This window comes from Podarcis filfolensis (genome assembly GCF_964270895.1).
Source record: "Podarcis filfolensis genome assembly, chromosome: 2".
Lineage (NCBI taxonomy): Eukaryota > Metazoa > Chordata > Lepidosauria > Squamata > Lacertidae > Podarcis > Podarcis filfolensis.
The window spans coordinates 75242549-75265181 of NC_139605.1; the positions used below are offsets into that span (position 1 = coordinate 75242549).

The 22633-nt window shown below is 40.1% G+C and overlaps 1 protein-coding gene and 1 long non-coding RNA gene across 11 annotated transcripts in view; both read right to left on the reverse strand.

Moving 5' to 3' along the window:
- Positions 1–22633, reverse strand: part of KCNIP1 (potassium voltage-gated channel interacting protein 1) — a 556014-nt gene that overhangs the window by 102811 nt on the left and 430570 nt on the right. The window lies entirely within an intron of this gene.
- Positions 230–7253, reverse strand: LOC310755184. Its single transcript, XR_014544218.1, has 2 exons — positions 2939–7253; positions 230–2578 (listed from the first exon to the last, which is right to left on the reverse strand). It is a non-coding gene; the product is annotated as an uncharacterized lncRNA (long non-coding RNA).

Genomic DNA, 22633 nt, shown 5'->3' on the forward strand with positions numbered 1-22633 from the left:
CTAGGCATCTGCAATGGGTGGAAAACTTCCAGACATTAACTGAGACCAGGGCAAGACAAAAGGTTTTCTTATAAAAAAAACCCACCGTCCTACAAGTTGTAGTCCACCTCTTCCCCCATCCTTGCCATTTATCAAAAAATATTATATTATATATTCATGGGTTAAATATATCAATAATGTCACATCTAACTTTTCTTCTTTTTTATGGTATAATGTATTCATGTTTATGTTTTTAAATGTAATTCACTTGGAGACTAGTCAAATACATCAGAAGCAGGGAACTGGACAGGGAGGAGTTTGGACCATTATATTCCAAAGGAAATTGCCCCTCCTCTGGAAATTTACATGTCTAAACTGGAACCTGAAATTCAGAGAAACTATTTTGCATTTAAGTGGTGAGTTTTGCATGAGCCAATGCATAATTCATCCGGGTGATATTTCTGTGCTCTCTCTTGGTCTGAAATGTATCATGTCAACTGGTATTTTATACATAAACTCCATTAATGGTACTCAGCCCAATCAGGGTTCTGACTGCCGTGCCAATTCCCTAATCCTTCCCTCGCCTTCCACGCTGGGACTTTGCATATGGCATATCTCCGCCATTCTGTTATACCCTGCCACTGCCTTGACAGGGTTTGAATTGCCCTGTTAATACTGTAAGGATTCTCAAAGAGGCATAATTGCTATCCCTGCATTTTTTGGTGTTGGAGATGTTCACTAAACCTCTTCAACAAATTTGCCCACATAGTGTGCATTTGATTCTGATTTTTGCTCAGAAGGGGTATGTTGCCAGATGCTGTTATTATTATTAATTATCTGCCTTGCAAGATTAAAACACAGTATTAAAAACAGTTTAAAACAACTTATGCTGGATCTAGACACATCAAAGAAGCATTTCAGTTAAACATGTTTTAAACTTCATGAGAGAAATTGGGTTATCAAAAATGGAACTCCACACCGCCATCTGGTGTCATAGTGTTAGAATGAATAAACAACACATAAAAAGTGTTTTTTCTTTGCCAATGTAGCTGAGTCGTTACAGTCACAGAATATGGTGGATCCAAAAATTATGCTGTTAGTAACAAGCCTGTACAATGCACACACCATTATGATACATGGGAATAGCAGGGGAGATTGGTAAATTCCCTTCACAGCAACCCAGAGCTCAAAATTACTGAAGTGCCCAAGTCAGCAACATTTTCCATGCATCCCCAAGGGCTAAACAGTGAATATCACTGACCTGTGTGATGAGTGAATAATTATTAAATGCCAATTTCTCTTCTTAAATTGAATTGGGGATTCGTGGCTAATTTTTACTCTAAGATAACATCTAGCCTGGAATACTCTACAACATTATTAGAAATAACTAAGCAGATGGCACTGGCAGTTTCTCAAAATGATTGTGCAGCATTAAAAACAAATTCTGGATAATACTAGCAGTAGTAGATATAAACACTGTGGCTAATGCAAGGGTAACAAGCCCTAAGCACAGGGAAGTAGATCTGAGCGATGGCCAGATATTGCCCCATGGGCCACATCAACAGACAAAATGCAGGATATAGAGGAACTAAACATGAGAAAGAGAACCATTTTGTTTGCAAATGAATTGTAATCTATGGAATACTGCAAAACATGGCAAACACATTTTCAAGTCACTCTTTCCAGATTATCCCTTTTGGGCTGCTCATGTTTAGCATGTGTGTAGAATTATAAAAAGAAAAACCCAGTAAAACCAGGCTTGGACTACCGGTAATTTCCTCTCCTCACCAACATCCTGCTAATGTCTTTAAACCAGTGCAAAGAACACGGCTTGCTCTCTCCGTTTCAAGCCACAGGCAAGCAATCCCTACCACTACCTTGGTTTTAACTGAATTGTTAAAACTGAACATTTCTTTTACAAGGCAAGGCATAATGAGACCGTCAAGTATGCCCAAATATTTTGAAAATACTGTTTGCCTAAACCAGTTAAGTTAATTGCAACGCAACTAGAGTTGCCATTTGTACTGACCTCGCTAGTATTTGAGCTAATTGGAGCAATTAAGGCCTGTCTAACAATGATTAAACCGAATAAAACGTTTGTAAGCAAAGTTGCACTTTGAAAACAACAGCTATCCTATTCACAGAGTAAGAGTAGCTGTTGTCTGAGGTATGCCTAACAAGTATATAGACAGCATTTTATACTAATAACATGGATTCTTGTGCACTGGAGTCAGTTGTATGTCTAATGCCAGACTTTTTGTAAAAAAGCTTCAGGGGCTTTTCTACAATCAAGCAGTATATACATTTTATAAAATAAATAACACTTATGTCCTACAGACTGCCTCACTTTGGAACTAGTGATGCACTTAGGGCAGCACTTTGGGCTAGAAATCCAAGCCCCTGCTTAGCAGAATGAGCAGCGCCCCCCCCCCCACCACACACAACACAATATAGCTGGCTCAACACATTTTAAAGTAGGTGAAACAATGAACATTATCATCTAAAGGGGGGGATGAGACCATTTGAGCTAGTGAAATAATACATATTACCACCTAAAGGGGGAGCTCCAAGATCATTTAAGCCCAGAATTTAAATGCTTCTAAGTACACCATTGTGGGACGCGGGTGGCGCTGTGGGTTAAACCACAGAGCCTAGGACTTGCCGATCAGAAGGTCAGCGGTTCGAATCCCCGTGGTGGGGTAAGCTCCCGTTGCTCAGTCCCTGCTCCTGCCAACCTAGCAGTTCGAAAGCACGAAGTGCAAGCAGATAAATAGGTACCGCTCTGGCGGGAAGGTAAACGGCATTTCCGTGCACTGCTCTGGTTCGCCAGAAGCGGCTTAGTCATGCTGGCCACATGACCCGGAAGCTGTACGCCGGCTCCCTTGGCCCATAAAGCGGGATGAGCGCCGCAACCCCAGAGTCGGCCACGACTGGACCTAATAGTCAGGGGTCCCTTTACCTTTAAGTACACCATTACTTGGAAAGCAGGCTAAGAATGTAAGATGAGCCTGCTGGATCAAGCCAATGGCCCACCTAGCCCAGCATCCTGTTCTCACACTGGCCAACCAGATACCCATGGGAAGCCTGAAAGCAGGGTCTGAATATAACACTACTCTCTCCTCCTGCAATTCCCTGCAACTGTTATCCAGAGGCATACTGCCTTTGACAGTGGAGGTAGCGTTCAAGACTAGGAGCTACTGATAGCTTCATCCTCCATGAATCTGTCTAATTCTCTTATAAATCATCCATGTTGGTGGCCATCACGCCTCCTTTAACAATGCACTGTGTAAACAGGTACTTCCTTTTGTCTGTCTTGAATCTTCCAGCATTCAGTCCCCGAGTTCTAGTGTTATGGGAGAAGGAAGGGGAAAAATTCTCTATCTGCTTGTTATGCCATCCTCTTACTCACACCACACCTTCTGTGGGTAATACAGGGCTGCCCACAGGAAGCAATGGAGAAGCCCAGGAAGGAGTTCAACATCAGGTAGTTACAAACATTCAGGAAGTACAAGCATTTCTGTTTACTTGATGGAACAATCTCCCCTCTCCTCCCTCCCCAATGTACTGTTCTGAGTAGTCTCCCGACAACCCCTCCCTGCCATCAATTTTGTGGGGAAACAGGGGGGAAGCCCCATTGTACTAGCAAAAGTCCTTGTGTAGGCTTCTGCTAATGGGACGAGTTACTCGGAACTGGACATTAGCACAGTTGTGACTGGGCAGCAGCATACACATCAAAAGGTGAAAGGTGATTTCTCATTTGAAAGTGCAAAATGAAACTTCCAAGTCAACTCAAAAGTTAGGATCTGATTGCTTGACATTGCTTAGTGGCTGTTTGCTGAATATAACTTGTCAAAGACAACAGAAAATGAGGGAATTTTGTTTATTATTACCGCACTGTTAACACTAATGAAAATTACCCTGTGCAGAAAAAGTACAATCACTTCACTTAATCAAGCTCTCAAGTCCCAGATAAATCTTAAGCTTCTCTCTTTCTCTATGCCACATTCTCCCCCCAGTAAAGTTGTAAATTATGTTGTTGACCTTAGATAATAGCTGGCAGAGAAACAGTTCCAGGGGAGAAGCATTTTGTCTTGGAAAGGGATTATTTATCAAAAGCTTCCAAGTGCTGAAGTACAGTACTTGAGCACTTGGAAGATGCTTTCAAAATTCAACTGGCTACATTTCTTACAGTCAATTGTAGCCAAAGAGTCCATGTCAGGAGTTCATAGCCTGCATATAACTTACGAGGCAGCATACTTCTGAAAATTGCATGTTGAAGACAAACAAGAGAAGAAGATCTGTTGTCCTCATGCCCTCTTTTTAAGCATTAAAAAAATAATGCTGAACTTGCCCCAAAACTGAGTGCAAAGCAAGCATTGCGTGAACCCCAAAACCAAACCACTCTTTTGATCCAAACTTTGATTATGTTGACAAGTAACTTGGCCACACAAGAACAAAACCACTCCTTTGATCCCACATTTTGCTGCTGAACAATGACAGCCAATTTGCAGAAGACAAAGTAATGAAAGACAAAAATGAAAGCCAAAAAAGCTTAGTACATAAACTAAGTTCAAGTAAACGGTAGAGTGCAGGCTCCAAATACAAAACACCCAATAATTTCCCTTTCAGTTAAATTATCCTCAAACTTCCCAGACTCCACCCCCCATTGCCACCTAGATCCCTCTCAAAATCAATTAGCCCTCAAATAAATGCATCCCAATCACCTTGCCGACAAAGGTGCGTATAGTTAAAGCTATGGTTTTCCAAGTAGTGATGTATGGAAGTGAGAGCTGGACCATAAAGAAGGCTGATTGCCGAAGAATTGATGCCTTTGAATTATGGTGCTGGAGGAGGCTCTTGAGAGTCCCATGGACTGCAAGAAGATCAAACCTATCCATTCTGAAGGAAATCAGCCCTGAGTGCTCACTGGAGGGACAGATCCTGAAGCTGAGGCTCCAATACTTTGGCCACCTCATGAGAAGAGAAGACTCCCTGGAAAAGAACCTGATGTTGGGAAAGATTGAGGGCACAAGGAGAAGGGGACAACAGAGGACGAGATGGCTGGACAGTGTTTGACCAAACTGCAGGAGGCAGTGGAAGACAGGAGTGCCTGGCATGCTCTGGTCCATGGGGTCACGAAAAGTCAGACACGACTAAACAACAACAACAGATTAGAATTCCACTCAGACCGCCTTTGATTCTCCTTCCTACATTCATTCTTGATTCCTCCCTCTACCCTTTCAAATGAAGATCCCACATGATTTGATCACAGCCAAGTAGCCCAGGATCTGGATTTTCCCTCTTGTGTCTGGGGTTATCAGTGTTTTCAATTCAAGAGCCACGGTGAAGGTTGGCTACCCTACCAAGGGCCACACAGCTGTCGTGAGTGTGACCAATGCACAAGCATGTACACACACACACACTCCCTACACATGTGGCACAAGCACACAGACGCATACACACTCAGCAGACGGAGAGGGTGGTGACAGACTGGCAGAGAGACAAGTGGAAAAGACAGGTGTCTGTTCCAGGTTTGTTTCATTTTTAAAAATTAAAACACACAAAATGCAAACTTGTGAACACCTTGACTCTGGAGGAATTTGTCTCTTCCCCTATCCTATTAATTTATCACTAAATGCAGCATTACACTATATTGGTGTCGAGCCTTGATTTATTTGGGAATCAGATTCTCTTCCCTGAGGAGCACCACACATTTCAGGGTGAGCACTTACATTAATGCTGAAATAGCATTTCTTAGATATGGCCACTGGCAGGTTTTTGTGCTGTCACAGCAGACCCTTGGCAGCCCATGTTAAGTATTATTAAGCTTTTCTTTTTTGTAATATAAAGCATGATAATGATCTGGCAGCTGTCATCTTATACAGGTTGCAAAATATAAAGCTTCTTACTTTGCAATCAAGGCATAACCCATTGACATCTTAAAACATCTTCAGTGAGGCTGACTTTAATATGTCTTACCTATTGTCAGAGGAGTAAATCGCTCTGGTTCACCACCTGCTGTTGCTTTTATCGTTTGCACTTAAACTAAGCTTCAGACATCCACCTCCCTAGCAAATCAAACATCTTCAGTTTTCAATATGCATGGCGCTGTACACCACATATTAAAAGCCTCTATCTAAATCACCGGGTTTTGGTAATAGGCTGAAATGTAACTGTTGTTTCCCCTGTGCTGAATGTTACACTGTAAGCTCCTCAGGACAATGACCTGTCTTCTTCCACTCTGGAAAACATCATGCACACATACATATATACAAACAATATAAGTATGTTCTCAGAAATTGGAAGACATCAACAACATGAATGTGAGCTTGCTACCAGAGGGGGGCAAGCCATTCGTAAGTAAAAATGTGGTCTTGTTATACATGTGCCCAAAGTCATGCTGAGATGCTTTAGTAGCCAGGGGGCACAAAATAGCAGGATAATTAATTTATTTGCAGGCAAACACATCAGAACCGTATGCAAAATAGGATCATACACTTCAGAATCATATACTAAAAAAACCTGTATAAGATGATAGAACACAGAGAGATAGGCCAAAATGTCTGGACGCATTTCTCAGTGCTACCCAAATTACATCCTCCACTGCCAGTTATAGGAAGGAACCTGACTGCTCCACATCTTGCTGAGTCCTTTCCTCACTAAATGGATTAATGGATGATATTCTGAGTCAAAAGATGAATTCCAAGATTGAGAAAATTGAGATGCAGCATGTGGCTGAGAGAGAAAAATCCCTTTAAAGTGTACCTAGGTCACTGCCTTTCCCAATGGTTTCCTGACTAAATTCAGAAAATGGGATGGATAGAGCTACAGAAACTATAACCAGAGTGATTCATTCCTGAACACAGAAGTACACTGTGAGATCATTAAGTTAATACCCATTAGTAAGGGTGTATATTCATTACAACGTGAATGAAAAATTGAACACAATCAAGTCAATTTGGTTCAATTTTCATTTGGTCCTATACTAATGTGTAATATCTAACAGTTTTATTATGTTCATTTCTTGAGAGACGCCATTTGTTACCAACCAAATCACAGTAGTAAATATAATAAAATACAGGACAGCAGTCTTTAGACACAGTCTGCTCATGCAATGACTTACTTGGATTCAAGCCATGTTTTCCTAGTTATGGATATGTCATGTCCTGAAAAATTCAAAGTACTTTTGGCTCAACAGGTGTTACTCTTAAAATTCTAACACCAGGCAAGCACCTTTGCTGTACTCTTTTCAGTGCTTGCTTAAAACATGTTTGCTTAGGCTGGCCTATCCACACACCTGAAGGAGCGTCTCCATGCCCATCGTTCTGCCCAGACCCTGAGGTCCAGTGCTGAGGGCCTTCTGGCAGCTCCCTCGCTGTGAGGAGCCAGGTTACAGGGAACCAGACAGTGGGCCTTCTCGGTAGTGGCACCCACCCTGTGGAACACCTTCCCTTCAGATGTGAAGGAAATAAGCAGCTATCCTATCTTTAAAAGACATCTGAAGGCAGCTCTGTTCAGGGAAGTTTTTAATATTTAATGCTGTACTGTTTATAACATTTGATTGGGAGCCGCCCAGAGTGGCTGGGGAAACTCAGCCAGATGGGCGGGGTATAAATAATAAATTATTATTATTATTATTATTATTATTATTATTATTATTATTACATATATGTTGACAAGTTTAAATCTTTTATTGCTACTTTTAATTATCTTCTGAATGTTTTTATTACTTGTTTTTAAATGTTTTTAATAGTAGGTTTATTACAATCCCTAAGTATAAAAGTTTTGTTAAATAAATAAATAAATCAAATAAAACTCAAAGCAAAGTAGTAGAATCAGCTATGTGAGAAACACAAAAGAAAAACAAGTGAAAATGAGGGCTGTGAACACAGCATGTAAATCAGCTACTCCGACAGCCCATCCAGACGTATGCAAGCCTTTCCCCAGTTCTCTTGGCAATTAATTATAAAATGTAATTAGAGACATTGGGTTGAAATGGATTCTTAAAAAAAATAAATCAATTCAATAGTTTTTGAGTTGTAATGAAGTGACTGCAAATAAATAAAAAGTCACGAAGAATCTGGTTTTCTGATTGGCAGCTCATTCTTAAACATATTATGTGGAAATCTGTTCCATTGATCCCATTTGTAAAAGCTCTAGGGTGAGAAACAGGCATGGAGTAATTGAATAGGTCCACAATATTTCTCACTTGATCAAATTAAAATATTCTCATACTCAACAGATAATGACAATGGGGTCGTCTCAGACAAACATTTTTAGAGGAATAAAAATGCAGTCACAATTCATTTCTAACAGACACTTGACACTTACTGCTTCAAGGCAATGTTTCTCATGTGGGCATCACACATTCTCCTCAGGGTCAGACCAGAATATTTTGCAAGTTAATTTTCCTCCCTCCATCTGTCGACAATGTGGCGGCTGCATTAAATATAGTTATAAAAGTACCATGCATTTACTCAGAGTAGACCCACTGAAGTTAATAAACTTGAAGTTAGGTCCATTAATTTCAATGGGTAGACTTTGATACAAATTAGTTGAATACTATCCCATTATTACCTCCTGGACAATACCTATGGTATCAATAGTGGTAAGTATAATAACTTCCCCACTAGTTAATTTTGTAATTTTATCCCCACCCCAATTTATACTTTGGAAGCAGAGTACTTTACTGCTGTACCAATAAAGCATAGCAGCACATATATATCCCCTTTTATTTTAACTGCAGACAACACCAACACTTTCGCTGAAGTAGTGTTTCAGTCTCAGCATGGCCAACGGACAGGGATCATGGGAGCTGTAGCACAGGAACATCTGGAGGGGCACAGGTTCCTCATCCCTGAATTATGGTCTGTGATAGGACTTCTTAAATTATGAGTCATAACATGTTCCTGGTGGATTTCACAATGAGATTTTCACTCCCTCCCTCCAGGGTTCTCCACTTTTCTGTCACTGGGCTGACAGCATACAATTAATGTATGTGGTTTCCCTCTTTTCTTCCCTCTGTGCCAGGGATAAAGAATCGTGACCATCCAGATGTTGATGGACTATAACTCCAATCATTCCCTAACTATTAGTACTGTTGGCTGAGGCTGATGGGAGTTGGAGTCCAACAACAGATTCCCCATTGTTACGGTATATCATTTTAAAATTCTACTTAGATATATACTGCCTAGAAACACTGACATTAGCATTAAAAATGAAATATAAAATATAAACTGGTTCTGCATTAAGTACTGAAGTGGTATTTAAGAATTCTCAGTTGCAGAGGCAGAAAGTACAGCTTGGAAGATTTACAAGTAGGTCCTGCTTGACTGAGGAAGCTTACAGGTGGGTTGCACTTTGGAACAATTGAGAAGTGCTATTTTATACTAAATATCTAAAACATAATGAAGGAAGTGAAGGAGTGGGTTTTCTGTTCTTTTCCCTCTGTCACTTAGTGTAAACATGCATATTTTTTTTAAAAAAACCATCAAACCTTTTTAGAAAAAAGCAGCTGCAGTGGCAAAACAACCCAAGGAAAACACATTTTAAAATATTGGCCATTCATCATTTCTCACGGATTGTAATTTATATACAGTAAATGCAAGTGCCTTGTGTACTTTTTATATACCAAAATGCTAGAGCAACTGGTTCCTTTTAGATGCTTTCAACTTTCATTTGATTTCATAAAATGGAGATTTAGATCACACCAATCATCAAAAAGGAGTTTGAAAGGGCACATGAAGCAGAGCGAGGTGTGTTAAAAGGGAGACCTGCTATCATCCCAGAGGCAGCTGACAAGAATATAAAGGAGGGCTGTAAATGTGAAGCCAGGAGCTGCAACTTCAAACACATAGCCAAGGTTTGGGTGGCTCACACTTTTCATTTCTTCTACTTATTTCATGTGTAGTCGGCCTTTCCTTCCAATAGTTCAGTGTATATTGCCCCCACCCCATTTTATCCTCATAACAACTCTACAAGGTAGATTAGGCTGAAACACAGCGACTGGCCCAAGGTCACCCTGTGGCTGAGTGGGGGCTGGATCACGGCAGTCCTAGTCTGACACTTCATAACTACACCACACTGGCTCATAATGCACTCGTATCTAAATTAAGCTGGAGGAATAAGATGGTGGAAATGTCTTAAGCAGCAGCATTTGCCACAGATAAAATTACTCATAACTCTTAATTCCTCCCCTGTTCTCACTTGCACACCTTCACTTGCTTTCTGGTGAAACATGAAGCATTAAAGTGCTAGAAACTGAGCTAGGAGTGACAGCAATTGCATTTTCTAAGGTGTCCTGGCCAAATAATTTGCTGTACTGTGAATTCTCAGAAAAGGCATTTACAAATTGTTATTATTCAGTCTGGTTCCAATAAACAGCACATGTGCTTTCAGAATTACAAACACTCACACTGTATTGCCTAAACTATTTTCCTCTTTGGATGCTGCACTCATATTAACGTGTAATGAGAGTTTTAGTTTTTCAGAAGTAACAAAAGAAATAAAGGTCATTTACACGGAGTAGCTTGTGTTTCTGTGGCTTCTCACTCTAATAGCTATGTTAGTAGTCGAAAACACAAAGCTTGCCCTCTTCCTTAATTTGGCTCTTTCTCAGAAGTGAAGAACACATACTGGAAATCAATCAGATCTTGTTGTTTTTCAAAGATACCCTGGATTTGCCTGCTTTGTCAATATTTTCAGAAGTGTTACAAATAGCACTTAGCCTTTCTCATGGCTAAGTTGGATGCAAGTCCCACTGTGTTCAGTGAGGTTTACTACCCAGTAAGTATATTTAAGAGTGTAGCCTCAGTGTCTTTGAAAATGTCCATGACCTGATAAATACTAGCCTCATATACACTGTAATCTTTTCACATAGCCAGAGCAAGGAATAGACCTGAAATTCACAATACCTGAAACAACATGTGACCCAAAACCCAGTGTGAACTTTGCACTTTTCCAACTCACCTTCCCCCCCAAAATAAGTTCAAAAGATGCATATATTAGAGAAGTGTACAGAAAAATGCATTTGTCAGTGAAAATAGCAATGAAAACACATTATATTACAAGAAATGTCTTGCAAAACTTGGGATATTATAAAAATGTGCATGAAAATTTCATGTTGACCTTAAAACAGAAATTGCAAACTGTTGCAGAAGCAGAGCAAGCCGACTTAAGCCTGGAAAAATAAGAAACTCAAAGAACCCAAAATAGACATATTTGTGTGTCCCTAGTTCGAAAGAAACGAGGGGAAGCTGGATTGTGCCTATTGTCCTGGTCCCTAACCAGAAAGCATTCCAATACAGTCAGTTTCCAACAGGGTGAAATGAGCTACTGCTCTTTCTGTTTCTAAGCTGTAATGCAGACAGAATCGTGGACATGGATAAGAAGACGAAGCCAAGGAATCCAAGTTCCGGAAAGTATACCCACCTGTAGTCCTTGCATAGTTTCAGCCTATACAATCTACCTCACAGTGTGAAATAAACAAAAACATATCTCACAGAACCTGTGACTCCAAGTAGCTCAGGATATGAGTCAACCTGCGTGGCATTTGGAAGTGGGGTGGCGGCAAACACACAACCAAAGGTCATTAGACAATAAAATCTGAGGAAGTATCTCTCCGCTTCCCCCACAAAAAAGACAGCCAGCCAGACCTTGCCCATGAGCAAAACCTACTTATTCCATGTTCACAAGTAACATTATTTTGGTATGCAAAGCTATAAGGTTTGACATCCATAAATATATGGATTTGTTTCAGAAGCAATATCATGTTAAAGTAGTACAGTACACATTACTAACATCCAGTCCCACCCACTGATATACAAAATAGAAGACCTGATTCACACATGCAAATCGTAGGATGGCTGAATCTGTCATTTGCTGTGCCATCTCAAAAACTGCTTTCTTCTTGCAGCACTGTTAAACTCATCTGAATAGTTTGCTGCAGAGAGCAACCTCCATCCAGCCATATGATAGTCACCACCATATTACACTTTGCATGTGTAAATTGGGCCTTAAAGTGAAGCAAAAGCATCAGTTCCAAGGAATTAGTCAAGAGACCAGATCTCAGAAAACCACACCACTGATAAGAGCTGGGGGAGAAAGGCTGGGAATCATTATAGTCATCAACTCTCTTTTAGAGAGTCTGCATCTCTTTGAAGTCAGTGGAAATTTCCCATGAAATGTCATTCATCTATACGGTGTCCTCAACATAGTTTCACGTGTCAAAAAATGGATCAGAGTCAGCAAGTTATTTTCAGTGCTAAACCAATCATAACTGCTATTATCAGTGCTTTTTTGGTAAAAATAAATGAGGTGTCAGTACTCATATTGTGGGTAAAGTGGGTGCCAGCACATAATGGCTGCCACTGGCAGAAAAGAAAAGGGGTTCCAACACTACGTACTGTGATACTGTGAATACCCAATTTTCAAGCAATTTTGTAAGGTGCAACAGCAGTCTTCCAAATCTTTGCAAGTAGTTCTCTGCGGCTGGCATACAAATCTTTAGAGTTTTGGAGTACCACAAGCAGTTCAGTAGGCACAAGTTGAAAAAGGATTGCTTCCTAAAATAGATGGATCCTCCTTCCTTATACCAGCTAACACCCTCTTAAAGAGAACCATCTTTGGTTCACAATGGATTTGTAGGATAAATACTCCCCTGACTGCCACATCATCTCTGCCTGACAAGGAAAAAAAGAGCTGTAACTTTATTCTAGCCTTGTCCTCCATGAATTTGTCTAATCTTCTGTCAAATCCATACAGGTTGGTGGCAATCACTTCATCTGGTGGGATTGAATTCCATAGTTCAACTGTGTACTGAATGAAGTATTTTCTTTTCCCCATCCAGAATCTTCCAGCCTTCAAAACACCCACTAGCCATGTAAGAACATGAGCAAGGAAGCAAGGTATCAAGCTATACAGAAGCCAAGAGAGATTGTGATATCTTCATTTGGCACAACAAAAAAGCATCTCTGTAACACTGCTCAAGCTATTCCTTCTTTTATTTTCTAGCCACCAGATTAGAGGGTTGTCTGTAGACTAGTCTGCTTGCTTTCATACAAACTCCACACAACTAACATTCGTGCACTTTTCTAAGTCTTTGCCACACAACAGAAACATAAGCAGTGAAAGTCTCAGACCAAAAGAGACCAAAATTAGCAATAGCAGGCTACATCACGTTAACCTTTTAAAATGTTGGCTTTTAATGAGCTGGCTATATGCACTCACTTGTAAGATGGGGGGGAGGGGGAAATGCCAGCCAATCAAATGAAATAACATTAAAAAGGTCAAAGCTGCTACAGCTTGTAAAAAAGCTGAGAGACAATGGGGAATGGCACCGGCTAGGAGCTAGGACTATTTTGCTGATACAAAGTGGAGGAAAATGATCAGATGATTAGAACATAAACTCTGAACTTTAAATAGGGGTCCCCAGGTTCCTTTTCCCTTGCTTCACCCTGCTACTGAGAAAAGGTGGTTTGGGGTATGGCCACCAGGCTTTTTTGAGGTGCACAGACCAAAATCAACCAATATATTATTTCAACATTGGACATTCCATCTGGACCCTCACAGCATATAGGGCTCAGAGCACATTACCCCTCATATGAGTATATGCATGCGTATATCCACATGCAAACAGTAAAATTGGGAATCATTTCAGGTAGTGATAAGGCTCAGATCCACTCACTTGTTTGTCCCCATTTCAGAAGCCTATAGAAACATGGTCAAACAGATGCAGAGCCCTCCTCAGTGTACACAAGGCTCTCCCCACTGTCCCTGACTTTGCATTCCTTACCGGAAGAACAGCAACAGACAGAATCTCAGTTATTATTGGAATACTGTTTGGAACAGAAAGACCTGGAACATTGCAATACAAATGGGCAGTCAGGGAGTTTGGGGGGTCAGGGAATCTATTAACTTCTTCCCATGATGCCCAACCAGCCAAGATCGAAGGCCTGCCTGTCTCCAGTGCTCTTCCCAGCAGGACATTATTGGGACTGTGATAGGGCATAAAGCCTCACCAATGCTGAATCAGTTTTAATAATATACACCCAGTGGTTGGCCTCCAAGTTAATCCATTTTAATGGATTAATTTCAAATAGGCCATCATTAGTTTCACAACAAACTCAACTAATTAACGTTGGGAGGGAAATCAACTTATCTACATTCTCTAGCACCCTCTGAACCAGAGTTAGGGGCAGGTAGAGTGAGTTTTAGTCAACATGCTTTGACTTCTACAGATACATCACGGAGTGCATACCAGCAAACATATGACCATGCTTTCTGGTACACAAACTTTCAACATTGAGGTGTATTTGTTTTATACAAACATCATGCCCTGCATGATCTTGAGTCCCTAACCTTCTCATAGAACTCACACTTCTGGCTGTGACTGCTTTGTCTACGTTGCTTGTCTGCTCTCTAAATGAAATTTTGATATTTCGTAATGTAAAGTGAGGAGCCAAGGTGTCCTGAAACGCCTTGTGAGTGAATCTAAACTCAGATATGTCATTATAGTGTTTTCCATCACATGCTATCACATTATCCATTCACTCTTTAAAATCAGTACTTTCCATTTAAAAAACAAAACAAAAAACTTTTGGATACAAGGAATTGCATCCTAACATCTAGATTTAGATTTCTTGAGCTGCTTGTCATCATGATCAGAAGAACCTTAAAAGAAAAGTGCAGTAGGGGAGCTAAAAGTTCTAAAGCTGAAATGGCAACATGGAAAGGAATTGGGTTACCCATAAGTTTTAGAAAACTTATTCATGCATGTGCACACTTAACTCTAGCATATGCATTTCTGTACATATAACTTGGCTGGTGAACTGCACTGCAAAATTCAGAGAAGTGCACATTTCAAACATTGGCTGTGTTTGGGTTTGTGGCTTGCTTTGGAAAGTGAGGCTTTTCAAAACTTTAAGTGCAAACTTAATCAAATTTCTCCCCCATCCTTAAATCAAACACACACACAGTTTCTACTCACTGGAGGCCACAAACAGACATAACTAAGCACTCCCAGTGCTGATCAAGCAGTGCCTTTGGTTCTATTCACATGCATTTCAGCAGAACACAGAAGCAGCCTGAAACATTTTCAAATATTATGATGTGTTATGGATGAAAGCATAATGTGGATCTTTATCTCCCTCTGGTGATTGATCTACAAACTTCTTTAAACCTGCTAATGACTGCACAATATACTCCTTTAGGGCACACCACTGTTAGTATTTAATTGAATCCAGGGAATTTAGCATGCTTAGCACACGTTAGTTGTTTTTTAGGTATAGAAAGGAGCACAAACCCTAATAGCAGATCACTACACATGAGAGGAAGGGAGGTATAATTAGAGGGGCAGACTCACAATCTGATAGTAATTAGAAAAATAACATGAATGTGTACCATATCACATCTCAATAGCTGCCAAGTGAAATCAGTCTTAATGTAAAGAAATAGCTTGCTACGAAACACTACTGAAGGGTCTATAATGTCCAGGGTTTTTCAACTTTTTTGTCTGTACTTCACTTTCAATATATTTAGTGGCTTAGTATACATATGAGTAAGCAGCAAGCCCTTTGTATAATTTCCCAAGAATTCAGTTTTATTGATACTTGCATGAGAAAACGGATATGGGATTTATTTGCAAGATAATAAAATTAGTAGCAATGGTAAACTACAGAAGCACTATTTTTTCCCCATTGCCTCCCCAGTTGCAAAGTCCAGAGGTTGTGTTACACCTGTGGCTACTGGTTGTGTATATGGAACAATTCCCTAACCACTAGTGGTATATGAGAACCTTGGGTAAGGAAAACATTCTCCCATTCATTACAGAAATCATCAACTCTAATAAAGGCTGCTCTCCTGATTGTGTGGGCACAATGGTGCTGCATTTTGATATAGCTGTTAGAGTTAATATTTTTCAGGATGCCGAGGTACAGCTGTTATTTTTCCCTGTCTCAGCAGTGCTTGGCACAACCTGAAAATGATGTAGACCACCATAATATTTTCTTTTAAGTTGGCAGTTTATAAATACTCTATTAAATATATAAAATAAAAAATCTATTTTGCACCTAGCAAGCTAATCTAATTCAGTGTGCCTTACATCTCCTGTATATATGGCTTCTGCAAGCAGCAAACTTTGGGGTTCCAACATCAGGCCATCTCCCTGGTGATGCTTAACATCCATCTTGAAAAACTGGAAACTCTGGAATCTCACTACTGTCTGACATTTTGCTTGGTTCAAATAAAATTCTTACTATACTGTACCTTTCTGGATTTTTTCTAGTGGATCAGTAACAAATATAAAACAAACATTAAATGAACAGAAAAATAACAAAGTCAATGAATGAACTTAAGCCTCAAGGTGAGAAATATCATGTAACATTGCATCAACTTGGAAGTTCATGTGAACAGCCAAATATTAATCACCATGTATTTTATTATATTCAAGCATCAAACACATCAGATGCCATAATAATAACAGAATAATAATAATAAGCAACTAGCTGGGAGGTATGCCATTTCTGTCTGCAACAATAGCAACTGCTTAAGCCTTATCCAAATCTATTTCAGATAATTTTTTTAAGCAAATCATTGTTGTTAAAGAAGATATAGATACAGTAATAACAAAAAAAATAAAATTCTCGGAAATAAGGTTTAAGAACTTCCACATGCAAAGGGGTGGTAGGCAGTGGTAGTCTCTTTTGCTGCTCTGGAAGATACCCCAACCTGAGAGTGCTTTTAGGGGATAAGAAGGAAGTGACATGCACAAATGCCACATGTGGTGGTCCAGTTCCCAACCAGAGACTAAAAAGTAATATAAGACCCCAGTAAGACATGGGATGCAAAACCCATAGTTGCATAAAAGAAAGCCAAGATGAGAGCACACAGATGAACTGTATGCAGCATCCCAAATGTGGTCACACCATAGACTTGTACAATTGGCAATATCATACTGCCAGTTTTATTTTCAATGAACCCTAACATGCTGCCACACACACTGTGTTGGACATCTTCATTGAGCTATCTATTATGATCCCAAGGTATTGTTCCTGGTCAGTCACTCCCAGAGCTCAGGTACAGTGTTCAGTGTGATGTGAAAATCAGATCAGAGACATATTTGTAAGCTCACCACTGACTATTGCTCAAGATGCTGCTTATATCTCCTTTCATTTCCTTTTTTAAAGCCAAAACAAGGGTAACACTGATATAATGTTATAACAATGAACAGTACAACTAACAGAACAAAACCCACAGAAATCACTAACCTTATCCCAGGGGAATGGCAAGGACCACATTTCTGAAGCTGGAAGTTAGAAAGATTTCTATGAGCATGTATGAAGTGTAGTGATATTATGCTTATAGAAATGTTTCTAATTTGACAGTGGGTGCCTCAACTAAGTTGCAAAAAAGAGAGGAGTGTGTGTGTGTGTGTGTGTGTGTGTGTGTGTGTGTGTTGATTTTTGAGACTATAGCTGTAAAAAGTCAGTAAGATGTACAATTAATTCAAAAGAAAATAGAAAACTTTAACTGTGACTGACTTTTCTAAACTATAATATGAAATAGGGGTGTATAGGGAGCTGATGGCTTTCCCGGTATTGTTGCACTACAGTTCCCATCTTCCCTGACCATTGGTCATGCTAGCTGATGGGAGTTGAAGTCTCACAATATCTGCAGGCTAGAGGTTCCCCAGCCCTGCTAAATAAAATAAAATAAAAATACTTTGAGTTCAACACACTACCTTTTGTCCTTCAGTATCAGACCTTGAAGTGAATTTCCTTTTACTTTGATAAATTATCAAAGAGTCTCATCTTCATAAGGCTTACCAGAAAGTTACATTAATTAATTAATGGAATCAATTATAATGACGGAAGGGTAGTAAACACTGAAATTATTTGTCTCACTAATCATTATGTTGTCTGCAATTCACTGTCAAACAATTCAGATTGATAACTGGATAGTTTGAAATTGAATAATTGTTTTTAGACTGGCAAGATGCTCCATTCTAAGAAACACCATCAAACTTCTCTTTTCTTTCTTACTTATTTAAAAAACAGAAGGGGGGAGGCATAAGAGAGAAATATATATCACACACACACACACACACACACACACACACACACACACACACTCAGTCACACAGAGAAGCATACACAAATAGGCTCGACTCAGATTTGGTAAAATAATGTGATCAAGCCTGCTACTGTGATGCTACTCCCTCATTCCTGCACACAGTTTCTCCAATTGATAAAATGAGTAAGGAGGCCAAATGTAAATTATTGAATGAGTTCCATGTTGTGGACTGTGATGAAAGGTGAATCTGAATTTTGAAAAGATTGATGTTAAGACTATAAGAAGAGCCTGCTGGGTCAGGCCAGTGACCCATATAGCCCAGCATCCTACCCACCCAGAGCACAAGAGCCCTCCCCTCTCCTGCATTTTCCTTCGGCTGATATTAGGAAGAATGAGTGCCTCCAACTATGCAGGCAGCACACAGCCATTATAGCTAGTATCCATTGATAGCCTTATCCTCTATGAATTTGCCCAACCCTCTTTTACAGCCTCTTTAAAATCTAATGAGTTGGACGCAGGTGGCACTGTGGTCTAAACCACAGAGCCTTGGGCTTGCCGATCAGAAGGTCATTGGTTTGAATCCCTGCGATGGAGTGAGCTCCCGTTGCTCCATCCCTGCTCCTGCCAACCTAGCAGTTCGAAAGCACGTAAAAGTGCAAGTAGATAAATAGGTACCGCTTCAGAGGGAAGGTAAACGGCGTTTCTGTGTGCTGCTGTGGTTCGCCAGAAGTGACTTAGTCATGCTGGCCACGTGACCCGGAAAAACTGCGGACAAACGTCGTCTCCCTCGGCCAGTAAAGCGAGATGAGCGCCGCAACCCCAGAGTCATCCGCGACTGGACCTAGCGGGCAGGGGTCCCTTTACCCTTTAATTGATCAATTAAACCAAGTTAGGGCTCATCCAGATTTCCTTTTGTGCTGCATTTCTAGGCACAGGTTTGTACTTTAAAGCAACATGGCATCTTCTTTTTGCCCTGGCGCTCTCACCATGAAAACCTGCTCTTTAGCGCTGAATTGGAGCAAGGATAATTCTCAGAATTGCCTTGTCCCCCGATTCAGTGTTAAAAAGGCGATTTCCATGTGGAAAGCATCAGAGAGGGGGGGAAGTGTGCTCTGACATGGTGCTTCTAAGCGGACCTGTGCTTAGAAAGCAAGGGGCAAAAGGTGAGTATGAGCCCTCTATTGATACTCATAAGAAAAGGTCTCAAAAGACAAAAACCTATAGCAGGTTTTGAGCATGGGTTTTACGCCATGCAAAAGAATTTCTCTACCATAAATATTCAGTAATCATTCATAAGCTTTATTGGTGCCTTTGGGCAACTTAGTATCTGGTGAGTGAAATGACTGATTGGCTGTAACAAGACCTCGAGCTTGAAAATAGTGTGTTCTTCTGTGATTAGAAAAGAACAAGGTAATTACAGTTTGATATAGTTGGGAAAACAAATTATCCCTAGGGCAGAAGGCCTATTTTCAGGATGCAATGTAAACAAAACGACAACAGCATAAGAATGATGGCAGAAAAGCACAAAGATCTAAATCATAGGAGGTGCTGCTCTTGCTTATATGAGCTTTTTCAGGCACAAGATTAAAAAACCAAGCCCTGTCAACTGATACATATCTCTCATACTCTTTCCCCAGCAGACCCTAGAAGTAATAATAAATAATAATAATAATAATAATTTCTAGTCTGCTCTTTATCAAATTAATGCTGATGAATATAAGGAGGTTGTATTACACTATAAGCATAGCAGCAATAAGGTCATACAGGACATTAACGAAAAAAAATGAATTCGCAGTTTAAAAAAAACAGTTTAGTGACAAAGCAGGTAGACAATGGGTGGCAGTCAGCTACATTTTACTCAGAGTAGACCTATTGGAAATAATGGCCCTTAGTCATGTTCATTATTTTCAATAGGTCTACTCTGAGAAATACTTGGGTTGCATGTACACCATGCATTGAAGCACCTGTTTTCCTCCAAAGAACCCTGGAAACTGTAGTTTCTCTCTCACATAGCTACAACCCCCAGCATCCTAACAAGCTACCTTCCCCAGGATTCTGTGGGGGCAATAATGTGCTTTCAAATTGCTTTAAATGTATTGTGTGTATGCAACCTTAGTTGAACCTGCCCAGTGAACCTATTTGTGGCCGGTCTTGCTTACATCTATCTGCCAAAAAGACTTGAGTAAAGTAGTGTGTCTTCAACTAGCCCAAACTTCCAAAAAGTAAACAGTTGCTAGCTGGACTTAACAGAGGAGGGCATTATTCTGATTATTGCTATTATTATTAGATCCTGATTAATGAATTAAAAGTAAATTGGGAAAGCCTGATAAATTGGGAGCTAGCAATATATCTCAGCAAGGATAATTCATTATGCAATGTTAATAGAACACTGTGTCTGTCGTGACCTTAGAGTCCAGAAGTAATTAACCTAGTGAGTCACAGACTACAGATTCAATAGCTAAGGAGTCAAACTCTAAGTCCGACTCTGGTGATCAGGGATCCACTAAATCTGAGTCTGACAGGTGAGAGCCCCCTAGATCATATCCCACATCAACAGGGCCTACAGAGTCAAAGGGGGACCCTTCACTCACCTACCTTAGAGCCTGAGGAACTTACTGCTTTCCAGTGTACCTCACCAATGAAGTGGTAGAGTGACAACACCAGGTAGGAGCCCAGGGACTGCAGAGGCCAGAAGGCTGACTCTTTGAGTACTGCAGGGGTCCCCCCCCCCCCCCGCAAGGGGTTAGAGCCTAGGAGGGGTGGACTTAAGGCAAATGCTCAAAAGGCCTCAAGTCCACCTCTAGCCTTCATTGGAACAAGCTGGTCACTCAGCAGTCTTTGTCTTGCTCTGTCCGGACAAGGACCCATCCATCATTAGTTTTGATAGATATATTCTTATTAGTATAGTATCACCAATGGACTTTATTTAAGTCCATATACAGTCAATATTTAACATATACAGTGTATTTTATGTTAGTATTACAGAAAAATGGCAAATATAATTGAATTATGACTCATTTCTCTCTTCCATGCATTTTCATCGTCCCCATTTATTGAGTTAGTCAGTTGTCGGATTTGTTCACTTTCTGCCAAGACTGCCTTGCAGTGTGTGCACACGGAGAGTGTGTGTATCTGGGTAGTACCACACTGTGAAGTTCAAAGAAAATGTTGTGCTTTCAAAGAGGGTAGGTTTGGCATATAAATTGTCCTACCTCTGATATGCAAAGGGACTGTGTTGTTGACTGAACCCTATTCCTTTTAAAGCTTCAACTATTTTTGGAGTGGTGTATAATTTAATACATTGATGGATCTCATGTCAGGCATTCTTGTACCACCTTCTTTATCTTTCACTGAAATATTTTATTTTCCTCAGTAGTCGGCTTTGTTGCATCTGTGTTTACTTTTATGATATGCACTAAACACAACATTTTGCAGTTTGGACTGCCAGGCAATACTGTATGGTCAGCTCCTCTGCGAACAAGGCCTGGTTTTGTCACCATGAACTTTAAAGAACTGGGCTACATTTATGCATTGAGATGAAAACAGCAACTGCAGTTTGATGGTCCTGAATACATGGACAGATTTCAAACACTCCAGTGAATGTCATTTAACCCATGGCCAAAGGTAACACCATATTCTTTGAAACACAGCCTGGTTTATAAGGATCATGACTAAGAAAAGCAAGTATTATGTAAATCTCTATTGAATGTGGGCCTACATGAAGATGACTGAGGAAAAGAGAGCAGGCATATCAGGACAAATGAAGGAGGCAGATCAACTCTGCCTTCCCACAAGACTGCCAGAGCCATCAAGGTCAACATGTACCACTTTTGCCTCTTGGGACTGGAAATGAAAGGGTGTGGGGAGTTTGCATCCATCAAAGGGCCAGATTTAGGCCTGGGGCCTCCAATTGCTGATTTCTACTCCTAGAAATATTCCAAAGAATCCTGTGGAACTGCAGGTTTAAAAACAATAGCAACAACAACAAAAACCCTGAAATTGAAAAGGGGGCCCTAGGTGGGAATTAAATAAAATAGGATTATGTGGAGGCAGATGTGGAGGAACCAAAAGTATGATGGATTCCTGTTTCATTCTAAGAATATGCGTCCCTCTGTTATATTTGTTTTATTTGTATTATAGTTTGAGTCTGTGCTTTTTTCCAGGGGTTACTCAAGGGTAAGCAGTACTGGCACCTCTTTTGTTGCTGTTAAAAAGTGTGGCACTTCCTGTAACAACTTCATGGTGAGTACCTTCACCTATTTTTCTAGAAAAAAGCACTGATTTGATTACTTTTAAACTATTATCTATTAGCTTTCTAGTTGTTTGTATTTTATCTGTATTGTTTTAGCTTGTGTAAGCCTCCTTGAGTCTAGGAGAAGGGTGGGATATAAATAAAGATAGTAGTAGTAGTAGTAGTAGTAGTAGAAGAAGAAGAAGAAGAAGAAGAAGAAGAAGAAGAAGAAGAAGAAGAAGAAGTAGAAGTAGATCTTAACTCCCTCCTGAGTTCATTTCTTTACAATGATAGGATTTTTGCTTTGCTTTCTTTTGTACACAAGCATTGGACAGTTGGTAGCTCTTGTTCAGC